Below are 6,492 nucleotides of genomic sequence, written 5' to 3' on the forward strand. Positions count from 1 at the left end.
AATTCAGCGTAATGATTCAGAAGGTGTGATGTCCGGTGTCTCGAAACGTGGTTCACCCGAGTCTAGTGAGTGTGCGACTCATATGCTGTAACATGTTTGTGGCTGAACCAGAGTGGTCATATATGATTTATGACTAAGCATGTGACACAACGGTCATGCCATGTTGTGCATCATCCGGTCTGTTTTATTGTGAGGAAAAACAATCATCATATTCGTAACCCAAAGTATGACTTCATAGAATATTGTTTCTGTGGGTACGGTGGGGGAGGTGGTGGCTCAATCGGTAGAGAGGTGGCCTACAGTCCTAACGGACTCAGGTTCGAATCCCGGCTGGGGCAGGGAACAGTTTAAGGATTTGAATTTCATTAAATCAGGCTTTACTGATCTACCAGAAGACCAGCCGACATGTCGTTAAAATACCCCCGCTAATGCCAATGCACCAGTCCTGTATGAGACAGCCCTAGCATGTATTCAATATGGACGGTGGGTGTTAGCGCCGAAGTGGTGACATGTAGAGGTGTATGGTACGTAGGAGGACTGCTGGGCCTTGATAGCAGGCTGTGAAGCCTATGCCCAGAGTCGGACATAAAAAAAAAAAAAAAAAAAAAAAACATACTGTAGCGGAGGGGAAGTTCTGCTAGGTCTGCCCATTCACTTGCTATTACTACGATGTAAACAAACACGGTGGTGCCACATTACACCAAACACACCACCTGCTGTACTCGTTAGAAGTGGAGGTAACTGTATATTTTCTCCCCCTCTCCCCCCACCTCCCCCGTCACCCGCTGCATCGCCGGCTTTTTCTCTCCCCCTACTCCCTTCTCCCTTAACTCCAATCCCTCCCCGGTTATCCTCCTAATTCAACTCTCCTACCCACCTCCCTCATCCCTGCCATCCCCTAATCCCCCTCCTCCAATCGCTCGTCAGTGCTTCGAATTCAGGTTGAGTCGGGATTCATTCGCACCAAACTGAGACGGTGAACTTACGACACGGAGAACGCCAGGCTAAACATCTAAGTATAAAATTAATTAGTTGGATCGGTGCATGGAGTGGTCACAAGTCCCGTTATCCCAAAGTAAACTATTATATTAACGGGATTGAAGGAGCAAGTCACGAATCATCCACTGAACGACTTGAGGCTTCGGTTACGCTGTGTTACTACGTGCATTTCCCATCAAACACGACAGCGCTCTGGGTTTTATCATAGGTATAATTTCCCTCCTCGTAACCTTCCACTGTGACCATCATACACACATCTTTTTAATATAAGAGTAGCAATCACCCTTAATTCGGTGAAGCAGGACAGATATCGAAACACCACAATACATTCTAATTTACGCCACATATCTACGTACAAAATTCCTTCCTCTATCATTATCAGACGTTCACGGCTTACCTCAGATAGCACAAGCACTTCATCTCACCCTACGCGGCATATCGGGATGTGAGAAGCGATTACGTGCACACTAAACACATGAAACTGGACAACTGCGAGGGGGAGCTGGGGGCACGCTGCGTGGGACCGAGGCTCGCCAGGCGCCACCGTGTCCTGTGAGTCGAGTTGCCACACCTGAAGGTGACAGAATGTAGCCAGGTGCACAAAATCTGCACTAATCGCTTGAAAATATGCTATGGTCGCTGGCGTATCACAAAAATGTGGATCAAATCGGCAGCAATCAACAAAATTTGCGGCAAAATACATTAAAAAAATAATAATAATAGTTTAGTACTGGTGATAAATCGTCTAGTTAGCATCGTATGTGCTACCCTGCGACCCGGGAGAATTGTCATGTCAGCGTGTGTCTGGCTGAATCAAGTACAATTATTAACATCTAACAAGTATCAAGGAACGTTTTGGGGACTGCGAGACCTTAGGATTTTATTGAATGGTCTTTTGAGAAGCTTCTTAGAATATAGCACCCTTTTGGCGACTCAGGGATGAATTGCAAGGCTTGTGGTGTTTTAATCTTGACATGGCAACTCAGACCTGCACATCCCACACCAAAAGATTTATCACTCAGATCACGGAAAGTGGGAAACTCAGAGTAATCCGCATTTTTATCGGATCTGAGGCAAAGATTGTTGTACTCCTTCTGTTGTTTATGTATTTTGAAAAGGTAGGGCCTCATGCAAATAACGTTAGCAAATAATGCCACAGTAGTTGCTATAAATAACGAAAAGAAGGTGAATCACTCGAGTTATAAGTGTTCCTTGGATTGAATTCTGCACCAATCGTATGCTTTCACCTTACTAGGGCGTTGATTAAGTTATGAATATGGCTACTGGAATCACTGTACTTTTATAATGTTGTACGGAAATGTAAACGAGTCAAAAGTCAAACACTCAACTTTAATATCTATCTATCTATCTATCTATAGCCCGACGCCCTAATCCCGCAAAGGGTGGCCGCAGACAAAACGCCTCCAAGTCACTCTGTCACCCACCATTTGACTCCCCTCCCCCCAAATCACCTCCCCTCCCTCATATACCTCTCAACTCCATCCCTCCACCTCATCCTCGGTCTACCCCTCCCTCTCCCTCCCTCCACCTCACCTACATACACCCTCTTAGTCAGTCTTTCATTCTCCATTCTCTCCACATGTCCAAACTTTAATATCACTAGAATTTAATCGTGAATCCTGCGCTGGTGGTGGTGGAAGCTAGATTAATGAGGGATGAATATATTTTGATCTGTACTGCCAGCCGTCGGGTGTATGAAAGTGATGCGTTTACCTTCTTTACCTGGTTAATATCTTTCGCTTAATGAAACTTTCGTAAAACGGGCCACGCTCATCTCTGCCAACATTCGTCAGTTTCTACACGGGTTATCACTTGGCCCATCATTCACGACCATCCCGTTCATTCCTCTTCACCAACCAGCCCATTCCTTTCCACAACACCCCCTTCCTTTCCACAACACCCCCTTCCTTTCCACAACACCCCCTTCCTTTCCACAACACCCCATTCCATTCCACCAACCCGCCCATTCCTTTCCACAACCCCCCATTCCTTTCCACGAACCCGCCCATTCCCCTCCATTAACCCGCCTATTCCTTTCCACAACCCCCCATTCCATTCCACAACTTCCACTCCTCTCCACCAACCCACCCATTCCTTTCCACAACCCCTCCTTTTTCGACTCACCAAGTCGATTTTTTGTAACTTCCACTTCCACCAATGCCAACCCTCATACAACATCCATCTTCAGTGTACAGGCTACTCACTTCATCCTAGCCATCACTCACCACCATCTTAGTCCATCCCATCCACCTACTATGTCCATTTTTTGATCCATCACCACAGCCACATACTTCCCTTGGCTAGCTCCATCAGGCCCACCACCCACCATATTCCCGCCCACTCCTCTCCACCCAACCGCCCCGTATCTGCTGTAATGTTGTAAATATCAAAGGAATGAAAGCTCAAATTACCAGCCGACCCACAACGCCCGCATCAACAGGGTGTAGCTTCCACGTCATTGCCTGCCACCCACCACCATCCAAGCCCACCCCAGTTAGTCCTGAAAGACATGCATCCTCTAACCGCACCTCAATATCCAATGAACTCGTTGGGCTTGTTACTAGCACGGCCTTCAGAAGCATGACCTGAAACGATCTACATCGACATAAATCGACCTGATGGACATGAAATTACCTGACTCCAAACTGTGTGAAATGGTCCTAAATTAAACTGCTTAGGACACAAGGGTGAGGTGAATGACAGTGACGAAAATGGATCTAACCTGACCATTTGCGTAGCCAGGTCTCCACAAATTGGGGGGGGGGGGAGGGAAGGTGGAGATAAGCTGTATTCTAGGAGGGACACGATGCTCCAGAGTATCCACCCATTAAAAATCCAAAATTTCAAAAGACGGGGCCAAGGATATAAACGAAGGGCCAAGATCTAACTGAGGGGCCAAGGATCTGACTGAGGGGGCAAGGATGTAACTGGGAGGGCCAAGGATCTGACTGAAGGGCCAAGGATCTGACTGGGAAGCCAAGGATCTGACTGGGAAGCCAAGGATCTGACTGGGGGTCCAAGGATCTGACTGGGGGGGCCAAGGATCTGACTGGGGGTCAAGGATCTGACTGCGGGGGTCAAGGATCTGACTGGGAAGGCCAAGGATTTGACTGGGGGACCAAGGATTTGACGGGGGGGGCCAAGGATTTGACGGGGGGGGCCAAGGATCTGACTGGGAGGGCCAAGGATCTAACCAGGGAGGAGAAGGATGAATAAATGAGTTAAATGGATGGACTGATGAATGACTAAATGGATGAATGTCAATAACGAAAATAAAATTACTATGAATCGGATGGAACTGGATACAACGGACAGGCAGGCAGACAGATAGATGGACAGAAGAATGGACGGTACAGATGAATAAGTGAGTAGGTGGATAGATGGCATAAAAAATGGATAATATGCAAGATGAATTGGATGGAAGTGGATAGAATGGACAGATTGAATGGCCACATGTGGGTATAAATATCCTCCATACCCAGGAGTCAAAAAGAAAACGGATTATATAAAGATGTAGAGGGGAGACTAGTCAAAACACAACATGCACTTCATCAAGAGAATGATAACCTCAGGCACAGAAGGGGAGAGGAGAGGCTGGGGGAGAGTGGAGAGGGGGAGGAAGAGGGGAGGGAAGAGTGGAAAGGGGAGGGAGAAGTAGGGCAGGGCAGTGGAAAAGAGTGAGAGGGGAGAAAGTTATAAAAAATGCGGGGAGAAGTAAAAGGAAGGAATGAGGAGAGGATGAGAGAAGGAGAGGAGAAAAGGGGAGAGGAATGGGAGGAAGGGTGAGAGGGAATGGTGGAGGGGTAAATGAAGAGAGGGAAGAAGCAGGAGGAAGAGGAATGGGGAAAAAGGGGGGAAAAGAGGGTATAAGAAAGGAAGGAGGAGAGGGGGGGAGCAGAAAGTCGTAAAAGGAGAGAGAGAGAGAGAGAGAGAGAGAGAGAGAGAGAGGAGGGAGAAAAGCAGGGAGAGGGAGGCGGAGAAAAGAAAGAGGATGGAAAGGCATGAGAAGGGAGATAGGTAGAGGAAGAAAGGAGGAAGTAATATGGTAAGAGGGAAGTGAGAGAGTGAGACCGAGAGGAAGGAAAAGGAAGGGAGAAGAAAGGGAAAAGGAAAGGACTGAAAAGGTAGTGGAATTTAGCAGGAGGAGGCATGGGGTAGAATAAAGGAGGAGGAGGAGGAGGAGGAGAGAGTGGGGAGTAGGGGAATATGAAGAGAGGGGAGGAGGAACGAAGGGTAAGAAGGGAGAAACAGGTGGAGATGTTAGAGGAAGGGGGGAGGGGATGAAGAGAGGGCAAGAGGAGGGCAAGGAAGAGGGAAGAGAGGAAATGACAGGATGAGAGGAGGGAGACGAAGGGAGAGGAATGAGGAGGAGACAAATCATTTTATTAGTTACCATCAATTCTGGCCTCTTGTTTTTCAATGATCTTTCTAGTTATCATCGACTGTAACTTCCCACTTTATTTAATTCATTTTAAAATTATTATTGACTGTCCTCTGCGTGACGAATAAGATTAAGACCAATAATAAGAGAGGTATTTAGAGAGGTACAATCGCAGTCCGCAGTTCGTGGCCCACTGTGGCTGTGGAGAGTAAAACCAGAAGTCTTTGTATGATCGATGAACTGGGCAAAACACACACACACACACACACACACACACACACACACACACACACACACACACACAATCCAGTAAACAAAGAATTCTAACTAACTGGGGTGTATATGTATATGCATAACCACCCACTTTAATTCCGAAAGGGGTGGCCACAAACAAATCGCCTCCATGTCACCCAGTTCTCTACCATCAGGTTGTCCTATCTCTTACCCTCACACCCCCCCTCTCATATGCCTCTCCATCTCATCCCTCCATCTCATCCTCGATCACATAACCCTCTTTCACATACCTCTTCATCCCATCCCTCCATCTCATCCCTGGCCTCCTCCTCCCTCCTCCAACTCACTCACATACACTCTCCTAGTCTCTCTCTCACTCTTCATTCTCTCCTGACTTTGCTGATATATATTTCAACCTTCTAAAGTTCATAGAAATCATTATGCTTATGTCGTGAGAAATGCCAAATGCTGACGTGAAGAATAATTCATAGTCACTTTTATTGGTTGTAAGGTGGACCAAGAATAATGGCTGACCGAATGATTTGATAAGGAGTGTCTGGCATCATCTTTGTCTGTCTGTCTGTCTGTCTCTCTCTCTCTCTCTCTCTCTCTCTCTCTCTCTCTCTCTCTCTCTCTCTCTCTCTCTCTCTCTCTCTCTCTCTCTCTCTCTCTCTCTCTCTCTCTCACACACACACACACACACACACACACACACACCTTCAGACAAACATCAACTAGGCCCGCTCTCTCTCTCTCTCTCTCTCTCTCTCTCTAAAACCTTCAAACATCTAACTAGGCTCTCTCTCTCTCTCTCTCTCTCTCTCTCTCTCTCTCTCTCTCTGCGTGTGTGTGTGTGT

Source organism: Coenobita brevimanus, chromosome 105 (genome assembly GCF_032717465.1).
Source record: "Coenobita brevimanus isolate Jiangsu-jjx chromosome 105, ASM3271746v2, whole genome shotgun sequence".
In the NCBI taxonomy this organism is placed as follows: Eukaryota; Metazoa; Arthropoda; class Malacostraca; order Decapoda; family Coenobitidae; genus Coenobita; species Coenobita brevimanus.